General features: G+C 43.3%; 1 pseudogene; it reads left to right on the top strand.

Moving 5' to 3' along the window:
- Positions 1-12,487: 12,487 nt before the first annotated feature.
- Positions 12,488-22,477, top strand: part of LOC115322980 — a 28,451-nt pseudogene continuing 18,461 nt past the window's right edge.

Below are 22,477 nucleotides of genomic sequence, written 5' to 3'. Positions count from 1 at the left end.
TTTTTTATTTTCTAATATTTTTTTTTTTCGCTCTTTTCCCAGAAACGATACGAAGAGCGTCGCCATTCGAAACCAAGCAGAAACCTTGAGATCGCTTGGTGAAACGAAGTGACGTTAAAGGGCAGCTCGATTTTCATCAAAATTGCGTTACTCTAACGAACGTGTTACCTCGTGAAAAGTGTCACGCTACTAAGAATTGCACAGGAGCCTCAAGGAACTAATGAAAAGGTTTAAAGTAATGATTGCAAGCATAAGTAGCGTTTGCGTCATATAGTAGTCATATATAAACAAAAGAAGGCACCAAGAAACAATTAAATACACAACTATGTAAAAGAATAGAAAGCTGATTCCTCGGTAATTAATGTAAAAATACGTTTATTTATTTTTTCGAACGAAAGGACAAACGCCGTTTTAGCGGTTTCACGTCGGCAGTAGTATGTGCTCGAATGTCTTGTAGCTTTTGGTAATACTTACGAACGCCTCACTGCCCTTCGGGGCAGGTGCCATTATGAAAGCCTTTGATGCGACGCTTCATTTCAGAAGCGAACGTCGGAGAAATGTGTTCTTGAGGGCTTCCTCTCAAAAGAAACGACGTGTTGAAGGACACGGAGGGCGGCTGCGCAACATTTGAAAAGCTCAGCATGCGTGAAGGCCCACAGCCAGCGAGAGTAGTTGTTGCCCTCCTCCCTTCTTAGTTCTGAAAACTGCCGGAAGGCGGAAGCTGGGGCGTGTTTTCTTTTCTCTGCAAATGGGAGGCAGGGCGGAGGGAAGATGATGGGAGGGCAGAGGGGGGAAAGGGGGGGGGGAGGACAAATTAGATACTGCTCCACAGAAAAGTATCATCTCCATATACGCCGTGGGCAAAGTTAATTTTGGAGCCTGAAAGTTTTCGCTTATTCTAGATTGTTTGTAGCAATCTTAGTGTCTTGTTACTTGTTTTTCTTTTCTTTTCGTTCTTTTTGTAGGTTTGAAGTTGAGGGAACCGAGCGTATTGGGATGTCCTTAGCAATTATTCTGGCCTTGTCGCAGTTTTGATCAGCGCAGCCAAGGACCGTTGAATCGTTTGTTCAAACGAGATCGTCGAAAAATTGTTTATAGAACTCGGTTATTGCAGCTTCACTTGCGCTTTTCCTGTATGTGCCACAGAAGCTGGGTAAATGGCTCAGTCATTCACCACGCTCAGTGTGCAAAACAACCAAGTTTTTCGCACTCTAAACGAAGGACTCGGAATAAAACAATAAGATGCTTTTTGTTGGTGGATATACTGGACAGAAAAACTTTGCTGTCAGAAAACGTGAAAACGGGCTCCTGGTCCCCATAATACTGCACACAGGATTATGCGGTTTTCTTTATTAAATGTTGTCTAAGTTCGGAAAAAATGATGATCAATAATTGTCGCCTAACGAAAGGGAATTACAGTTCTATATTTAAAGGTTTCAACTAAAGTAGAAGCTCCATCAAAATTAAGAAAAAACAAAACAAAGAACCATGGCTTCATAAAATGAAACTTTTATAATACTATATTTGTTTGAAATAAATGTTATATAAATGATATAAATGATATAAATATAAATAAATAAATATAAATCCATGGTATTTTGAAAAAAAAAAAAAGGTCTTTGTTCAATTGAATGCGGTTCGAGCCGGCGAAAAGAAGCACCTCAAATATACAAACCCACCTCACCTAGATCATGTTATGTGACACAAAATATTCATAATTTAAAAAGATAATAAAATTAGTAGCATCGGTGTTTTAGTATATACAAGAGCTGCGCTCGTGCTAGCAGCTGGAGCGAAATAACGGCCGTCCTCCAAAAAAACGCGGCTTGAGTGGTACAGGGCCAACGACTCTACTGACGTCGATGGACATCGAGAGGTCTGGTCGTATGTTTTCGGCGCAACCCTAGTGCAAGAGGCACTAACCCTTTCCACGGATTCAATTTCGAAAGAAGCAAAACATACGAAGAGGGGAGAGGGGAAGAGGGGAGGGGCAGCTTCCAGGCACTGATGCAAATAAAAACGTCATGGGATAATGCGCCAAAAACACGGATGGAAACGAAGGGAGAACTGGAGAGGCCGCGGGGTAACTTTCAGCTGACTGGTTTATTTGGATGGAATACTTTGAAAAAATTAAAGACTAGCACACTTCGTAGCACGCAAAGATATGGCCTAACTCCCCCCTCTCCCCCCCCCCCCCCCCCCCCGGTCCCTTTTCTCAAATACCAGCGTCATTGGTTCTTCAGGTAGTAGAATTCTTTATCGGACAAAGACAAAGCGTGTGCGCCTACACAAGAGTTGTCGTGGTGGGGGAACTTAATCAAGTAGACTTCACGAATCTCTGTGGCCGTTTTTGTTGCATGATGGCCCATGACACAGGTCTCAACAACGATGGGGCTGCAGCCCTTTGAGGTAGGCTCGCATCCGCAACGGTCACAGTGGACCGCTATTTGCGAGACGGCGACTGTCTGATTGCCAAGGCATGCTCTCTGATCCTATCATTGATGCACCTCCCCGTCTAGCCAACGCATCAATGATAGGGTCAGAGAGCATGCGTTGGCGATCAGGCAGTTTCCGTCTGGCCACCTAGTGTTGCACTGTGACCTTCGCGAATGCGGGCCCAACTCTGAGAAGGGCAGCTCCATCTTTGCTGACACATGTAGCCCTCAGTGAGTTTTGCCTGCCAGTTTTCATAGACTGCAGTGCCTATACTGCAGTGCCAGGCAGCCTGTAAGCAGCATGTGACACCGCAGACTTCTCAAGAAGAACGTTGTGCAGGACCACACACGCCGAAACAATTCGTGTAACATTCTCATTCGTAGCCTTGAAAGGCCGACGAAGAATTCGCCAGCTTTGCGCCATGATCCCCGACGGGTTTACAGCTACCCTGCGGACTCTATAGTTGAAGATTCGGCGCAGGGGAGTTTGCACAAACTGGCAAACTGGCAAGTGTAGCACCACATTCTAAACTGTCCCTCACTATCTACATAATCAAATTATTACTTAAACATTGTCATACGCAAATACTTGTTTTTTTTTTAAACTGATAAAATGAAGTGTAACAACCTACACTTCCTAGGGTAAGGACGCGTAAGATATTTCCTGAGCGGACATGCCTCCTCTCAAACAAAAAAAGAAATGCATAGAGACAACGAATCCTAGAGCAGCGTCCGCATGAATTTTTTGCAGGTTTCCCTAAATTTACCTTTGGACATTTCTGCAACGGAACACACTGCGACGGAACACGCTGCCATCTGCTTTACTGCCGTTATGGCCCACTTCGGCATAAAGAAACCTAATGTGAAAAGAAAGCAGAAAATCATAATAACTTTTAGAGATCATCACACTGGCTAAAGGCATAAGCCAAATTTGTGGAAACTTGAGACAGCACTAAATTGATTGCTGGTATCGCACCCCTATGGTCTGCACATTGTGATGACAATGTAGGCCTCTTTTCCTGCGTGCTGTTTCGTCGACTAAAATCCTTTCCCTCTTTCACATCCGCCTCGGGTATTGACCCAAAGTCTAGGCTCATTACGAGCGTGTCGGCTTACACCGTAGGGATGCGAAGACGCTTGGTATGGAGGTATACTTGACAACAAACATATGGTTGCCTGCCATTGTCTCTCCACGTTAAATGCTTTCTCATCCTCGAAGATCTAAGTCTTTGTGAACAGGTACAAATCTATCATATTTGCTTGCTTATTTTAGAATACTGTCATGCAGAAATAAAATAATCGCACGATGGATTCAGCGAGAGCCACATTGTGACTGTCTTGTCTGTCTGCCAATGACTGTTTCTATTATTTTTGCTGGCATTGTGCACCGCGAGTTTACAAATTACAGGAACAGACACTATGAAAAACTGGGAGGTGATAATCGCCCAATCTGAACAATATTTATTCACAAACAATTTAATAATTTCAGTTAGGTGCCACGCTGCTAAATAACCTAATACAGATTCATTAAATAAAAGGCATAAGAAACAGCTGATTGTGTTTTGTCAACTGAGTATAGTGCAGAGATAAGTGTCGAAATTATACATGTAGTTGGCATCACTGACTGCCAAAGGCAACTTGCTGGAAAACATTTTATAATTCCTATCCAGGCTTCCGGATTTGGCAGGATACTCAATATTAGCACGTTTTGGCATCTATCACCCACACGCAGTGCGTCATGTTCCAGCACTCCTCAATATCGAAAAAATCGCGTGCTACTTGCAAGCGACAGTATACACGAAAAGGTTAATGTGCTTAATCACGTGGCCCGAAGTCTGCGTAAGTGGGGAAGCGTGCCATGGAAGTGCTAGGGCTAGGTGTCGAGCCAAATGAAAGTGGTGCATTGCCATCATCCTACATATTGTAAAAATTATGTTCACATACTATCGAAGCCCTTGCACGAGAACAGGGGGCAGTGCCCAGACGCTATCGCTTTCTTTTCTAAACGTTTTCAATATCATCTAGGGACCATGTAGATATGTTGAATTATATTAAAAGTTAAAGATGAAAAATATATTTGCTCTTTGTTTTTATTTTTTCTATATTCACTTTTGTGAATTAGTTTGCTTGGGCGTAGCAGTTGTTTTGGACGTTTTCTCTAGTCGTGTACAGTTTCAAGGCGTTGTTTCCAATGCTGGTGGGAAGGAGAAACTTGTCTATTGACATTCGGCTGTTTTTTCTTCCCATTACTCCACTGGAGGGCAACAGTAAATTTGAAGTATTACCATGAACATGCACTCATGACTAGGCAGGCTTTTTATGTAAAATGAAATTGCTTAACCTCAACCATTCGCCTTCAGTCGATGAACAAACAACGTAGATTGGGCTTAAGAATGTTCTATATTTCTTCCATATTGCCCTTCACACCTCAGACAAGACTTGGCATGCAGTTTAGCGCCCGGACATGGAATTAGAAAAAAAAGAGGATCACACAGTTTGTCCTGCCGCCAAGAAAGTGAAGATAGAGGCACGATGTAACGTGCAGACGCGTAGCTCTAGATATGTGAAAAAAAAAACGAAGAAGTTTAACAACGCACCCATAAACATGCAGTGCATATACGTATGTCTATAGTTCGTAGGGTTTCACCACTGTACTCTGCACATTATCTCACAGGCAGAGCGAGCCGCTGGTGAGCCGGGATTGCCTTGTGAAACCCAGTTTCTTGCTTGCAGATCAGGGTTCCCAGACGCTCCAAAAGCGCATCGAAAGTGCGTGGTGGCATCCTCAGGTAGCCGGTCAGAACAAGGCAGAGTTACTCAGCATCGCTCACTGATTTAACGACGCTTAATTACTAGAACTTGATTACATTGACCATGAAACAGTATGATGAGACTCACTCTATGTAGACTCCACGTTGCGGGACCGTAAAAGCGGTAGGAGCTTGTTTGCGTGGCCCAATGTTTCACGCTCTTGCAAACACGGACATAACCATCACCGTCGGCAGCACGGTTTCTTTGTTCTCGTGCTGGTTACTTCTTGTTTCAAAGCAAGAAGAGAGCAGCATAGATCGGTCAACACGATCTCTTCTGCCTCATTCAGGCTGTCCCTCTTTCAGTACGGGCATAGACAACGAACGACGCGAAGACGAACCACGAGTAAACGACACAGCTGAGTTAACACCCGCTGACGAGCTGACGATGAGACGCGCGCGGGCAGGGAGGATGTTCGGGACCTCTCGTCAGCTCCTCGTCTGTGGGGAAACTACGAGACGCTCGCGCCGCGCGCTCACCACCGCTGGCGGCAGTTAATGTGAATGGTCTGGTCGATTTTTGGCGAGTGAATCCGGTCGGCAGGAAGTGCGTATTTCGCGAGTGTGAACGAGCTATTAAAGTAAAATTCGATTTCATGCGGAATTCACTATAAAAAAATTGCCCGAGGTCGTAATAGCAATAAGGACCACATGGATTTCTGAATATGCACCTTAGACGTCTTGTGCGAAGTAACAAGAAATTAGTTAGAGTTTGGCGTTGGTACCGCCGTCTGCTTCGCCTTCAGACCCTTGTCCATAGTCTGTTCATGACACACTAAAATTTCACACGTCTCACAGACAGGTCAATACAGAAGCCATGCATTTGCCAGTTCGTAACACACTGACGATGAATTTAGACTCGTGTTCTATTTTAATTTGCTTATATAAAGTAAAGCTCAATATAAGATTTCCTAGATGCATGCTCAATCAGGGGGTGGCAGCGAGGTAATCAGTTGGTGTGTCATTTTATGACTTCAATGCTTCATGGTAGGAAACTCTCCGGGCAAAACTGAATTTCGGACAAATTTCTCCTATAGTTTCACTTCGGTTTCTTTCCTGCTAATCGCTCAGTCATTTTAGTTTTGCGGGTGACTGTCACGCCCAGGACGAGTGGGCATCAAATCTATATTCTCATCAAGTTTTTCCATTGGTGCAGTGTCGGTATGCTCACCCATAGGCCATGCTTCACCCGTGTGCCGCCATTTCAAAACATCAACTTCCATTCCTGCCCATATATATTCGGCACGTAGAATATGTCTTCTCTAACAGATACATCATATTTCAAAATCCGTCCCCCAAATCCAGATTTCGCTCCCCATGCGGGCCATGGGGAGCGACGGCTAGCGTCAGCGATCAGCATGGGAGCAGTGTGTACAACGGAGCTTACCCGAGAATACACTGCGAACGAAAGAGGAAGTGGGAGAACTACCAGAGCGGCGTCGTGTTGTTCATCATCCACCGCCTAGAGCACGCTTAGCGGAGCAAAGCAAGCATTCCCCACCGCGCCTGCAAGAAACACAAACCACGGGGCTGGCTTCCTTTTTATACGCGCCTGCTTCCACCTTTAGAAGCGGTACCTTTAGCTTTTCATTTTGCCCCCTCCCTTCATCTCTTCTCGCTTATCCACCCGGCGTTGCAGCTTTTTTTTTTTTTAATGTAAACAATTTAAAAGCTCGGTACTCTTACTCACTTCCGGCACCTATTTCTAACACATTCAAGGCACCGCATTTCTCTGGGTTTTTATGGTATCAAATCTTTTTATCTACGGGCACGTTTCACCACTAAACCAAGACAGGAATTGCAAGGCAGTTTTGCGCTGTCATTTACAAGACATAAAAGTGCTGGAAGATGTATTACGGTCTTACCCGACCGAAGAGGAACCCGAGCTTTTTTTTCAGTCTGGGGGGTCGTCCTAAGGACTTCGAAGGCCGGCCAACGAAGAATGACTGTTGCTCATAAAAGGGACAGAGCGATCGAGCCGGTAGGATTAACCGAGATTATGGTTTCTTTTCGTCTCCATTTAATTTCACCTCAGCTTCCACTTTGACAGCTTCTCCTTCTGTTTCTGCAAAAAGAAAAAAAACCTGACTCTTTTCTCCCTTATGTAATAGCAAAATGATGGTTTCGTGCTTTTACGCGCCTACGTGCCCTGCAGATTATCTGCTTGTTCTCCCAAAATATAAAGAAGTAGTCTTAAACTCGGGGAAGAGACAGGAGGAGTTTATGAAGGAATCATCGTCCTAGCCACAAGTGTGGTAGCAAGGGTATCGGTTGAGAGATCAGAAGAGAGAGAGGGCAAGGAAGTGTTCAGACAGTTCCATTGTTTCAAAGCATAAGCTTGCGGGTGTAGCGAGAATCTGATAGCTTGGGTGCTAACAGTCATCCTGGGTGTGCTTTGCTTTTGTTGTCTCCAATCTTCCTGCACCCTCCCCTCTGTTTTTGCTATACAAGCGATATGATAAAGGAAGAAAAAAAGGCCACCTCGCGTGGATGGTTCGTTTGTTCCTGTCTTTGTGTCTGGCGGTGGAGGTGACGCTCTTTCGCGGCTGCTCTGATCGCAGCCGCCACGGTCGCTGGCGTCCCTGCGGTAGATTAATGGCTCGAGCGGAGACGGGGGCTTAATCTGCTCTTCCATTATCGGCAGAAACTGGGTTCATCTGCTTGTTCTTTTGGCTTTTCGTTTTCTGCCGTGAGATACCAGCGTATTGTCGTTACGCAATCCTCCCTATCCGATCACGCGTGGAGGGATGGGTGTGCTTAGCGATGGCGAGTGTATCAAACTGTGCCTACTATAACTTTGTGTGTGCGTGACCGTGTCGGATCATTGGCTCGGTTTTCACTCATTGGGTCCTCCTCTTCTAGGTATGGATAAAATAAGCAAAAGGCGTCGTCTATTTTTTTGCTGTTTTTGTTGACGGTGTAGATGATAGTCTGGTAGCGGTGGAATTTTTTTCGGAAATCGGGCATGAAATATGAGATAACGATTTCATATTTAGAGTAAAATATCCGGCATTAATCGACTGTTTCAAACTGCAAGTTTCCGCTGAGACGTGTTTACAGTGAGCGCTTGTGATTTAACATATACCTCAAATTGCGTCTTTGTATTTAGTAAACATAAAACTGAAGTTACATCAATAGTGCGGTCAAAGTGCAAGTCCTTGAAACACCAGATATGGAACCCCTATGCAGCGACAACATGACAATGAAAATGAAAATCAAATTACTTATCGCAGAAAAAGAAATTTCCTGTCGTGGAGCCATGTCCAAACAAAGTTTTTTCGTTGGGGCGACTTGCATCTATTTATTTATGAACATTAACTTGGGAACGATGAAGAAAAACCTTGAATTAAAAAACACGTTTCCGTTCATTTAAATATCGTCATATTAAGACTCAGCTTAGAATGAGAAAACACAAATGAATATGACATCAATTATAAGTACTTCGTTAGTCCTTGATTTCATTTGCTTTCATCACCTTAAGCACAAAATTATTGACGTTAGCATTTTGGGTTTCCCTTATTCACTCTTCCTTACACCTACCGGACTATTGCGTTTAACTAAGCATGCACTATGAATCGTCACATTTTTATATGGACAGGAAACTATGACTTCCAATAAACCAATATGTTTAATTTGAGTCGTCCGCCATGGATCAGGTCGCTGCCACATCTGTAGCGCTACCTTCAACTTACCATTGTGTCCTTCGAAGCAGTGTTATCATAACTAGATAAGAATACAAATATGCCCGAATCTTGGATGCTGTTTATTCCAAAATTTTGTTGTTGAGGATAGACCGCGTTGAGAATCAATAAAAATTCCGAGGCCACCTAAGCACTTCTTATGAGTTGTGAATGCGAAAGCATGAATGTTGTTCTCCGCTCCCTTAGTTGGTTGGCGGAGCACTGGTCTGGACGGCCACGTTTCGCAACTGCCGATGTTGCGGCCGACGGCTGAGTGCGCGCTCTCGTGAAGTGGCCGCGCCGCGCTGAGCTCGGGCGTGCAGCATCTCCGGATTCTGGCCGGGAGGGCCCTGCTGGCTCTTCGGCCATCCGCTCCCTCTTACCAGCAGCCAGACCGCTGCGCCACTATGGAGAGGGCTCCTCGGTGGTGTGGCGTTCTGTAACTACGCCGCGCGGCAGCCAATGGGAGCTCGTTGCTTGAAACTATGACGCGCGCCAGCCAATTGGCGCCTATCCATCAAATCGCAGCTGCGGAGGACAGTCTTCGCTCCAATGGGACAGGGGAGCTGAGGTGCCGTTTGGTGCGGCTCTAAAATTGCATGTTTGTAGATTAATAGGATTTCGAACCGGTGGATCCGGCCACGTGAATGAGCGACGTTTGTGCTCTTGAAAGACATTACTTAGAGTATTGTTTTTGTAGAGCTAGGAAAGGTATTTTCCTCATTTTGTTTGACAGGCTATTCCTGAGGCGTACATTATTTTAATCGAATTTTTTTGCGCATATTAGTGTAAGTATCTCAGGGCTAACTATCGTTTTTTACTCAGGATAATTTTAAACAAAACCAACCAAATTCCGCTTTAGTGTCTGACGACAATTAAATAGCGAACAGTCTGGATATGAGGAGGCAGTGATTGCGCAGGCGAGCTGGTGGATGTTAACCATTTTGTTCTTAGCCCGAGACTGAGGCAGGAAAAGAGGAAAGTTTCAAAGTACAAAATGGTTAGTCTGGATATGTAATCTTTTCACAAGCCACAGTTATTTGAGGACGTCCAAATTTATTTAGGTGCACCCAAAATCCTTCCCCAATTAAGTAGCATATTTAGGTTCATGCAGTCCTTCCCCAGGAAACAAAATACATTCCGTATGGTTGTACAGCAAGTTCTCTATCTGCATTTAGGATATGGCGACACTGCTTCATAGCCGTTGAAACACGATTTAGCCAGCGGGATACATCTGCTAAGCTGAAAATGTTTACGTGCATCACGCTATATTGTTTACACGGTCGCGCCCCTGTACCCTTCTCCAGCGCCGATGCGGGCACGGGCGACGACTAATCTTAGATATTTGGGCTAGCTCTTATGAATCCTAGGACTGAACCAAGAATCCGTGGGCCGTGGGATCTATGTAATACATCAGAGAAAGGCGGTGTTCACAAAGAACAAGGCGGTGAAGCCCCACTGACGTTAACCAGGTGCACTTAGGAAACGGTGGCGCATTACTCTGTGGAAATCAAATGTAACTAAAACGTTATAGCTGTTGAAACACGAAAGCAGTACTTATCGGGAACAGGGCGGTTCGTAGCCGCTACGTGTACCGGATGTAAACATAAAAAATAGGATCTGTATTTTACAGACACTTAAAACTATTCAGGCACGACGAAACACCACATAAATTACTGATTCTGTATACAATGGGAGGTTTATTACCGGGCTACGATGTTTGCATCGAGACTCCTAGGATAGAGAAAGGTATGTTTATCGTATACGACTTTTTCTTGTTTAAATGAAAGCTGAAGGGGTTTTTAAAGAAAAGTGTGAGGTGAATTTTAGCGTATTTTTGTCCTCTAAATTTGAATATTACAAGCATTGTACCCATATGCATCACTAGACGAGAGAAAAAGCAAAAAGCCAACCACTGGGTGTGACGTCATACCCAGAGGATTCAACTGCCTTGCGCTTGCCGCTTGTGGGGGAACGCGTTTAGAATAGGCCGCGTTGAGAATGAATAAATATTCAGAGGAGACCTAAGCACTTCTTATGAGTTTTGAATGCTTGGGTAAGGTTGCGAACGGCTCGGAAATGTTGAGACTTTTGTATAATACGTCACGATACTCACCACCAACTGAACGCGCAGGCAAATTATATGTCAATTTGATGCACCAAATAGCCACAACAGAACTTTCAAAATAACGCTGGAGGCTTCAGTGCTATTTTGAAATATCTGTTACGACGAAAATAATTCCTGAAGAAGGGGAACAAGAGGGATAAAGGAAAGACAAAAATCTCCATGCACAGCTAGGTTTCCTCGTCCTTGTCCAGCCTGCTCGCACCTTGGCATCTAATTGCATTATAATGAATTAAGAACCTGAATGTGATAATGAGTGGTTTTGTGGGGGCCCCTCTTACAAAACCATTAAAGGAAAACTCCCTTTTTGTCCTTAACGTGTAAAGTAACAAACATTTTGGTTGCAGCCTTTGAAGGTTAAGTGTTGCAAAATTTGCCTTTTGGCGACAGTCTAAAGGAAGTTTGTAGACAAAGATAACACCAATTCCCTTAAAAAAAAAAAAAAAAGCTTCCCTCCAGCGCTGTTTTTCCCGTTTTCTGGTGGTATTTTAAGTTTTATTTTATGTTTAGTTGGCTTCAAATGGAGGTAGTACTCATGTTTCGTACGCAAGAAAAACTAAGCAAAGAAGAGGGTCTAACGTTGCATTTAATTTAAATCTTATTTAAGGTGCCGTTTTTTAGATAATTAAATAGTCATTAACTATATGTTCAGCAAATTTAATGTCACATAAAAACACACGAAATACAAAATACTAAATGTATTTAAAGATATTTTTAAAGTATTTTTCTCTGAGACACTTCCGATTTTTTCTTCAGGGACTCAATCCTTAAACGCACAGAACTAAAAAAAAAAGGAAGCTAAACTTTTAGTTTTAAAACTTTGAACCACAATATACCGTATCTCTTATTACGCCTGACTGAAGCCTTTAGTTGTTTAAAATAAGTCATGACACTAATCTACAGTGCGCTACACTGTTATCGCGAACAAGCGATCGCAGTTTTTCAAGTTTTATTTTAAAATATAAGGGCTGTCATCAAACATGCTGCGGTGGTGGGAAGTGTTTGCTTAGCGCACTAACCTAAGAGGTAAATTTTAGTGTCTGACATTATATTCTTTAAGTAAATCGAACAGATATTGTCGATTTTGTTTTCGCGCTAATAGTGTCGCGCAGGGTAGATTGGCATAATAAAGAAAGTAAACAAATCTAAAATTATTAAGAAGTACGATTAGGTGTAATAAGCTGTACTTGTTCGAGCAAGTAATAATACATCATTAGGAACGTTTGTTTTACTAATGAGACTCTAAACTTAATCGGAACTTTTTTTCCGTACATAGAAACCTCAAGATACACTTTAAAAGAAAAACAGAGTAGCAACCTCAAATTATTCAATATATCAGAACGATAATCGCTTCTCTCAATGTGTTTCGTTTTTTCTCTCAGCGTCGTTATATGCAAGTTTAGCCCGAAAGCAACATGTAACATATATTATTAACCCATGGAAAACAAAAAGTGACAGAACGAGTAATTGGCGCGAAGTGTGCCAATCTCCCCACTTATCTGAGTGAGACAGGTCGTTATTTCCTGCGACGTGCGCGCCCTTATGCATCATTAACTCGGTCTTAAAATGCGAGAGAAACCTCCATATATTTCGCCTCACACCTCGTTTGTGCTCGCTGCATGCGCTGAATATTAATCACCTGCGCACGATGGAAACCACGCATTCGTGCAACGGTACAAGGCGAATAAGACATTATTTGTGCTTTGAAAACGCCCAAGCACGGAATATAAAAATGATTTATGCTGCCAAACTTGATACGAAAAGCTGTAGAAAGCACTGGATATCGAGAAAAACAATAAATGTCTTTTGCAGATATTAGCTGTTTTCGAAAGTATTTCAGGCTATACACAGTGTGTTTTTTTAGGCTGTGCAAATTGTTCTACAAAAAGGTGTGAAGGATCGAGTCATGCGTTCTGCTCAGGCTAGCCACACGTCCAGGGGCACATAATATATGGGGCTAATCGTCACGATATGAAAATTAATGAATTAAATTGTGTTTATTAACTTTTTAATTGGTAAAAATAAACACGTGGTTTTTGTAATTTTAGAGGCACTTCGAGCGCGCCGGAAGTGCTGTGGTGCGCTGAAGTTATCACATCGATCGTGCCGCAGGCGCACGGTGGGCGGTGCAAATCTTTGACGATAATCTCATCATCCGCGTTTTCGCACGTCAATGTCGGATGTCACAGTGAATTAATGAAGTCACATCAGCATTTTTTAAAGTTGGGTTGATATGTTGCATTGCCTTGAACCAAGAGCTGAATGACGCTATTCATCAGAGTTATGAATATGAATTAATACATTTTTCCCCAACTCAAGAAAAAAACGAAATGGTCGTCGCAAAATAAAGAAAAATATTTATTTTAAGCCAACTTTCACAGTGTGTAATTTTTTTTTTTCTTTTAGACTGCAATACCCCTAGATAGAAAAAAAGACGCTGAACCTACACTACTCGAAAGCTATGCTGCACTCTAAGAGCTCTTGAGCACAAGCACTGCCGCGTCTCAGCCGTACGAGCAAGCTTTTGAATATTGCCCGTACTCGTAGAGAAACTTCGTGAAAGCCCCCGACTCTCTCGGTGTGACGTCGAGTTGGAGACATTGTTTTTTGGAACGGTACCTTCAACTATTTTTCTCTGCTCTCGCACGCAAAGAGGTGTCCTTTTCTAAGTCCCCCACGCCCCAACGCTTCCAATAACTCCGCCGCCGTCAAAGCCCACTTCCAAATACTTGGAGACGCATCATACAAGAAAAATATAAAATAAAACAAACGCACAATCTCAACCCGCACTTGAAACGGTAGTTCAAGCCCGCACACTTTCGTGAATTCAACTCGCCCCCGACAACGAATTCGCGACTCACAATGGTATTGGAAGTGCCATGGTGCGTATTTGTTTTCTTGTTTCTCATTATATACAGTTTACTTGCACTTTTTTGTTAGGCTATTTAAATTTTGTTTTCCATTTTATCACCCGTTTGCCTTTCAGACCCGAACTTGTTCGGTAGGAATTTTCTTTTGGGGAGATTTAGACCAAAGATTCTGGAGTCAGAAGCGCTTCCTGCTCGCGTCAATACATCGAAAAACTCGGGATTAAGATCCGCTCCGGAAGGACTCGTCTGCGACTACTCGTATATTGAATTGTGAAAAAAAACAAAAAAAAAACAAGAGCGAAGGGTAGAGTAAAGAAAAAAGGGGAGAAGACGGCACCGCGCAGTGACTCCGTCTGCTCAGGCCTAGAATTAAGCGAAGGCTCCTGTTCGAAGCGCCACACTGCAGCTTGTGCACGCGTCCATGGTTTGAACGAAAGGTTCGACCATGATTCTCCTCGTTGATCTTTCTTCCGGGTGTCTTTTCGCAGAAGCTCCCGGGTCTAAAATAGCATCCGCATTTTAATCCACCTTCAGCCATATTCAGAGAACAAAAGCGGGGTGCGGGGAATCCCGAATATAGTACGAAGACGGAGAAACAAAATGTGAGGCTTCCTCCGGCGTTTATGACATCATAAATCAACAACATGAGTGCAGCGACACCTTAATGTAAAAGACCTGCTATAAAGCGTACATAGACCATTGCTCTTGTTCAGTGGTTTTCGTAAACTAAAAGGGCGCTATGTATGCAATTTGTTCAGAATAATATAGCTATCTCGGTCCCCAGACCGGCGGCGAGCGCAGTTTTTGGCTTTATGCTCTTTTTATATTCCGACATGGTAATAAAACCGAATACAAGCGGGTTGATTGCCCTACATCTCTAAACTGGATCCGTAACAAGTGCCAGTGTATAAGCGTATAAGTCTGGACGAGTTGGTGATGCATTGAGACGAGAAAACAGCGCAAAATGAGGACGGCCCTGAGGTCAGTCTGTGCCTTCCTCTGGTCCGTCGTCATTTTGCGCTGTTTTCTTGTTTCAAGTTCCAGTGACTTGTTGGCGCTCGATGGAAACGCACCAACCGCATTGCATGTGTAGAAAAAACGTCAAGCGACTCCGATGTCTCGGATGGAATGTTTTTTAATCACGCGCGCTCACGACCACATCACCGTTTGTGCTTGGCGATGGTGCTGCAAGCTTAAAGGGAAAAAAGAAAACAACGAAGCACGGGGCCCCTACAGGGCTCCCCCCCCTAGCAACATGGAGCAAAGTGTGTGAATCATGGGGCAGAGTCAGATGTTCCATGAGACACGCTTAGTGACGGGTGGCGAATTCGTAGGCGCGTGGGAGTTTGCTTGTTGTATGATCGGAGTCGAAGGTGCAAGATTATCATCCAGGAAGGCTGGCTTTATGTGGTCCATGGCAACGATCTCTGTTCGACCGTGCAAATCGAGGGTCATCGTTTTTGCCGTACGGTCAATAACCTTGAATGGCCCGTCGTAGGGCGGTGTTAAACTCCTTTTGAGGCCCTCCTTCCGCAGGAAAACGCGCGTGCATGTTGTAAGATCTTGTCTTACTAAAACTCTCCGGGAACTTGGCAGGCGAGGCGGTGTTGTTTGTAGCCGTTGGAAAATCTCCCTCAAGTTTTCCAAGTATGTCTGAGATGTGAGTGATGCAAATGTCTTGGGTGCTTCGAAGAATTCCCTGGGTAAACGAAGTGGTGCACCATAAACCAACCTTGCGGAGGTGCAGTTCAATAGAAATAACGAGCGAGCCAGTCAGGTGCTGCCGCCTTTTCCGCGAAGGACGACCGAGCATTGCCCTTCGAAGTCCGTCTGGCCCCGCCCCGTACCGCCAGCAACTGCCGCTCCATGGCTCGCGACTACAGGGCGCTTTCCTTGCAGAGTCACGTAGTATCTGGCTATGTGGGCAACAAATGCGCCTGTTTTCCGCTCCAGACCCTGGGCTCCGAAGTGGACTTCACTCCGTGCAGTTCTCAAACTATACAGGCTATTCGGTATACAAGGGCCAGGTTCTCAACGCAAAGGAGTCGGTAGATCTTTACGAAGGTCTCAAGCTCAACCGGATAAACAAGTACTCTCATGTATAGGAAGTATTCAATAGCGGCCATAGCTGTGTGCGCGACTGCTGAGCGCGTGCTGATGGCGAGCTTCCACAGTTCTTTTGCAACGTGCATTCCGCACCCTCAAGATTGCCGGTCTTGGCAGCCTATTGATGTGAGCTCGTTCAGAGCATGCGCTCTAGACATCACCCACAAATATGGCGCCCAGTGAATACTCCTTATTAACAGGTTACGTTGCCTCAGAGTCCTTTCTCAATAAAGTGGCAGACATAGTTCAAGAACTGAAAGAGGACAACCCTTCATTAATGTACATGTGCGATCCGGTTTTTGGAGACAACGGAAAAATTTATGTGCCTCCAGGTCTGGTGAGCATCTACAGGGAGCGGCTGGTGCTCCTGGCTGACGTCGTGACTCTCAACCAGTTCGAGCTAGAGCTGCTGTCCAACAAAACCATCACGTCCGGGTCACCAATTTGTAGAAAACACGTCAAGTGACTCGGATGTCTCTAATGGAATGTCTTTTAATCACGCGCGCTCGCGACCACATCGCCGTTTGTGCTTGGCGATGGTGCTGCACGCTTAAAGGGAAAATGGAAAACAACGAAGCACGGGGCCCCTACATCATGTACACTCAGCTTTTAATCCCCTGAACACCTCTTGTCTAAGATGTAGGAAATCATCTGGGCGAGAAATAACCGCCCAAGAGAAAGAAATAAAAACGAAGACGGACATTTTTTGACATTATGGCTAGGTCAATCTGTATATTTTACCTCAGAGAAGCTTATCCTTTCATCGACGTAACAGTATAAGAAAGTCGCGGTTGTTGGAAGCGAAATTACAGCATACTAGTCGTAGAGAAGGCCGGAGAGGGAAGTCCTTACATGCGTCCACTCTTCTTGACGAAAACGGTCCGTTGTTTTTTTCCTATTGTATAACATACCCATATATTTTTTTTTTTTATTTTACTCGCGCTCATTTGATTACCTCTCCCATTTTACTCGCCCACATTCCGTATAGATCCCCCTTTCCTCCTCAATATTTATATTACCCCGTAGTTCCAGTAATAAAGTAGAGAGCTGTGCTAGTTGGTGGAAGCTTAACATGGTGTAGGCGTAACAGCGCTTAACAACGAAGACTAAGAGAAGGAACACACAATACAGGACGAGCGCTGCCTCGCAACTAAACGTTTAATAGTAAAAACAGAAACCAGGAGAACGTAAAGGGCATACGCAACAACGCATGCGCCATCCAAACTGTTTCGTCACGAACGGCTTCATCGGTCAGCGCATCGCTAGCCCCCCATTCAGAGCAAAAAAAAAGCCTTTCTTTCTCTGTATGCGCCACCGATGGCTTGCTTACAATTTGTGCTCTGTAATTTCTCTCCTCACCTTATATTGGTGCTATTCTAAGACAGCGGTCTCATTGAAGGATGGTTTGCACTTGCAAGTCCAGCAGTGCACCGATAGATGGCCGCCAACCGTAGCTCTCAGGGAACAGTTGTGCTCCTTGAGCATGTCGTTTAGTCATCTACCGGGTTGTCCAATATACACTTCCCCACAAAAGAGGGGTATCCTATATACAACACCCGAAGAACAAGACCAATCAATCAATCAATCAATCAAACACAAATGGTTTGACACAAATGGTTTGGCATTATTCTTGATAAAACGTTTTTTTTTGTGTTTTTTTTTTGTAGTTTTATAGCACCACCAACTAGCCCACCTTCAAACATTACTCTAGTCCCTGTATTTTCGAGTTAACCCTCAAACGAATTTGGCTTACCCTCTGGGGGCTGGACAATACAACTTGGATGCCATATAGGCCTCCTACTTTTCAAATTATGAGATATACCTTGTGCCGGTAGATAATGACAACAGCCCTCCTCCTGTCAAAACGTTCCTTAGATAAAAAAAAAAAAAATCTTTAACCTTCTTTACAAGTGTACTTGCAACTTCACTCAACAGTGCCGACGCGAACTCAGCATTTCTCATTCTACCACACTTTGCCCGTTCCTCTCGTTCTTTCTCCCTATTGTTTTAATTTAGATAAATAATGAAGCGTGACCTCGCTTACGAAAGGGATCTCGGCATGAGGCAATCGGCGCTTTGTCCCATCAAACCAAACCCAGTTGTGTTCACAAGGCCCCTACGAGGGAAAACCAAGTGACCTTTAAAGCCGTAAAAAGAAGGAGGACCTCATTGTGCGCTCAGGGTCCCCTGGGGCGTTCGATGCTCCCTGACTAAAAATGACAGAAAACTGCGGTAAAACCGCGAGTCTTTGTTGGTTAATCGGAACTTGTAATGGCTCCGAAAGAACTTGCGATTTTTTTTTAGACCGCATGCTAGAATCATTGGTTCATTACGCGAACTATCTCATTCAATGTTGTGAGTTGTGCGTCCGCATAAATAAAGATGGACTGCAATTCTGTGGTGTATTGAAGTAGTTTTCTTTTTATTACGTAGTAACTTCTTTCTTCAAAATAAATATGGTAACCGAATAAATTGATAGGTTGCTCGGGGCAAACATTCAGGAATTCGAAACTATCGGGGTTGCTTCATTGGGTACAACAGTCCCTTGAATAATGCCGGCCTATCCGTTTGATTTGTATGGTTGTTTTGACAATCTGTTGATATGAACAACGGGTCTTCAGTCTTACAAGGTATGGAATTACCAAAAAGTAGTTTCAATAAAAAAGCAATTTCCTCCTAAGGTGTAAGTGTGCCGGTTAGGACACATCTTTCATTACGGTATCTGAACATTGTGAGAACAAAACAAAACCCGGAAGAAAAATAAAATTTAAGGGACAATATTTTTTGTTTATGTTGTTTTTTCCTCGGGTTCGCGTAACGGGTACAAATATAAATATGACTGACGGGAATGCACGTGCAAGCGCGTTAAAGAGTAGGGACAAAAATAAGCGTAACTGGGATTTAAAGCGAAAATAGAGTTTAACGCCTGGGCCCGTTTTTGTTTTATGTATGGAGCAATACTCGTCCATGTGATACTGCGGAGAAGGATAGTTTGCGAGCGAGAGCTCATATAGGCGTCATTCGAGCAGAGGTTATCTAACTTAATGGCATATACCCAGGTACAAATCATCCTAAGTGTTCTACACCTGGGTATATCACATATGCCCTTGAGTGTATTCAAAGACCCCGCAACTTGAACACACACTGCACTGATAAATAATATTATCGTTCCGAAGTCCCCAACAAACATCTGATATTCGCATATTCTAATCACCTTCCTTCTGCCTAATTGTTTTAAGATCTTAAAAGATTTATCGTCCTGGAATTTTTGTTTCTGATTATTTTGTCTTCCATTTCTGAAGTGTCGTTTCTATCGCCAGGGGGCAGGGCAGAAGTCTCGTGAAGCTGCTTCGTGTTAAAGAGTGGTGAGCTGGGCTAGTTGGTAAGAATTATACATGATTAAAGTCAGCGAAACAACGCAAGGAAACTGTAGAAGACTGCAGGAGACAGAATAGACGCAGAACTCACAACTCCATATTTCATCCAGAAGAGAAGAAGAAAGAAAATTGCATATAACCAACAGGCACTTTGCTCATGGAATGAGAACTCTAGGGCGCGGGGCAATGGCTTTTGCACATCGAAGCGTTTAAAAACAAAACCTACTTTTTAGACAAAGTAACAGACAGATGGCTCACGCATTCCCGTACTTCTACAGTTTCCTCAAGTTGTTTCGCTGACTTAAACCATGTAAATTGCTTCGTGTAGATTTTATTTTTTGCCACTCACTTTTAAAAAAATAATACCATTATGCTGATTTCCACAAAACTGCTGCTTTAATTTCATTCTTCAATAAATTAACACAACTCTTACTGTTCGATGTTTGTCTATAAATTAAAAAAAGCGCAGGAATTAAGCAATATCACGCAAAGCGCAATACCTGGAGCGTCAGGGCTGTCTCTATGATTAGGCAATCAGCGGGGATAAATTATTCGTTATATCAGTTCCCAATATTTATATGCTTGCAAAGGAAAAAAAATTCACGATAAAAAAAAAATGAATGTAATAAAAATACGCAGCTCAGAATCCTGAATCCAGCACCTTATCTCAAGGAGCTCATTATAAAATGCATATCAGAATCAGAATGGCGGCTTTATTGAGTGTATTTTACTAAGCTACAGGCTTCAATTCGTCATAGGGCTTTAAAAAGAAAACGAGAATACCCCCCCTTCTTCATTCTGAAAGACTCAAAATCTTATAAAGTAATACGAGAAAAATATCCGTTTCAAATTCTTATTCATTTTGGTGTGAACTCAGTGGATACTAACTCAGCGCCGTTCAAGGCACCGAAATAAAGAATACAAGAACAACGCTGTAAAAGGCCACGAAAATTGATTGAAACAGATTCATAGCGGAATGCACAAAAACTCTTTAATACCGTTACGCAACTTTGATCTAAATTCTCTGCAAAGAGATATATTAAAATTTGTACGACAGATTGCGAAGACGTATTAAGTCACGGATGCGCATATGGATATCAGCTCCGACATTACATTTATATGAATATCCTGTCCGCTTTCTCTATCCTTTTTTTTTTTTTTCCAGTGCAGCCCAGAAACAACCCGTTCCTAGGCTGCACTGATGATGTCTCCCGCAAGATTAACGTTTGCTCATGAATTGTTGACATCGTTATATAAGCTGGAAGTTTTTGATTTGAAATCGTGAAACGAAGTCGAGTGAAGCACGCCCCTAGCGGCTGCCACGACCACGAAAGAAGCCGTACGTCACTTGCGGTCGACAGTGTGGCACTTGCTTCTATTTTCAGCTTAACCGAAAATAACAGCAGCGCCAGATGACAAGGACAAGTAAAATATACAAAGAGATCAAGTGGTGATCGGTTTTTCTACTTGTTTACTCTGTCTCTGTGCTCATAACCTTTAAAGTAACTTCGTCACACCAAGTATACTGCGTTGCACCTTACGTCCTGACGCAGCCGACGCTATGATCTGATAGGACCATGGAGACAGCGCCCAATCGCAGCACCATGGTGTTCGTCATGTCCCTGTACTTTTTACCATCACTGAACCAGTCATTAGCAAAAATGACTTAGAGAGTTGCGCTTTTCACGCTGCTCGGTTGTTCCCAATACCCCGTAGAATCGGTTTCGAGTCTCGACTTAAATTGAAACATGGTCCAATTATTGTGCGTTTTCACCGGTCGGGTTCGAGAAGGATGTCAAATGAATATAGTGTACGCGATGCTCTTCAACAATGAAAAAATAAAAGCTGAATTCTGCCTCTATAATTAGCGAGAAAACAGTTTAAAACGTTTTATTGATAATTTTGCTTCAATGGCATTCGACAATGATGCACCTTTGCATTTAATTGCATTATAATAATTATACTTTCAAATTTGTTATTTATGAAAATACTGCCGAACCGATTGATTATATCGGTTACCGGTTAATGTTTACCGGTTACGGTAAGGCTTACGGTTCATGCCCAATGAAAATATTGGTTTCGTTCCGGTTCCTGTTAGCAAAAACATTTCGCTCCCAAGCTGTTTTCGGTTTGGGTTACGGTTACAGATTGAGTCACTGCTAGAAACATAGATCCACCATCTAGTTACACCTTTGTGGAATTGGCAACTTACGGGCTCAAGCAACTGATTTACGAGTTGGAATATCTTAGTTAAAATGATTTATCATGGGCTTTCCTAAATCATTTTTGTTTAATTGCGCGATGTAAGATACATTTTATTTTAGTTTTAATTTTACCTTTCATGCCGACCTAGGTCAGAAAGATTACTGCGTACGTGAAGTAATAGCTTCGTAAAGTGCTGAGGCTTCAAAAGTATCGTGGAGCCACGGCACATCACAAAAAGAAAAAGGAACCGATAAGAAATGCAATAAGAAAAGGCAGAAATGTGAATGTTCAAAAGAAAGGACAATTACCCTATTGGAAAAACGTACAAGAAACAAACCTGCTGCTTGTACAGTTCTGGTCTGACACCAGTATAATTTCTTGTTATTATGTATGCAGCTAGTTTGGTTCTGCTTTCTGCATAACTGGAGATACCGGCACCGCTATGGCTCCGGGTCTGCCTATACTGGCAGCCAGTTTGCTTGCCGGTATGATTCGGTATGCTGGTATGATTTTGCGGCCGATGACGTAGGCGACCGCCATCTTTCCAACTAAAAACGCTTATACCACACCACCACCGTTATATCCAAATCATACATGCAGAGAGACGACCGCCATCTTCCAACAAAACGTCCATCGTTTACCACCGGTATCGTTACATACACCATACATGTCGAAAAAGAACATAAGCCGCGTTTACATGAATGCGACTTAGTCGTATTGAATCCAGTTGCCGCATTCCATATGCGGTCATGTAAACGGCATAATGCGCAAAGCGCATCGCATTAAAGTCGCTAGACAGAGGTGGATCGAAATGTCGAGTGCGCATTCATTCAGCCCATGTAAACGGAGATCGCATCGCATTTTGGAAC

The sequence above is a fragment of the Ixodes scapularis genome, unplaced genomic scaffold, assembly GCF_016920785.2.
Source record: "Ixodes scapularis isolate PalLabHiFi unplaced genomic scaffold, ASM1692078v2 PGA_scaffold0__279_contigs__length_252992795, whole genome shotgun sequence".
NCBI lineage: Eukaryota > Metazoa > Arthropoda > Arachnida > Ixodida > Ixodidae > Ixodes > Ixodes scapularis.
This window is presented reverse-complemented; position numbering and strand designations above follow the sequence as displayed.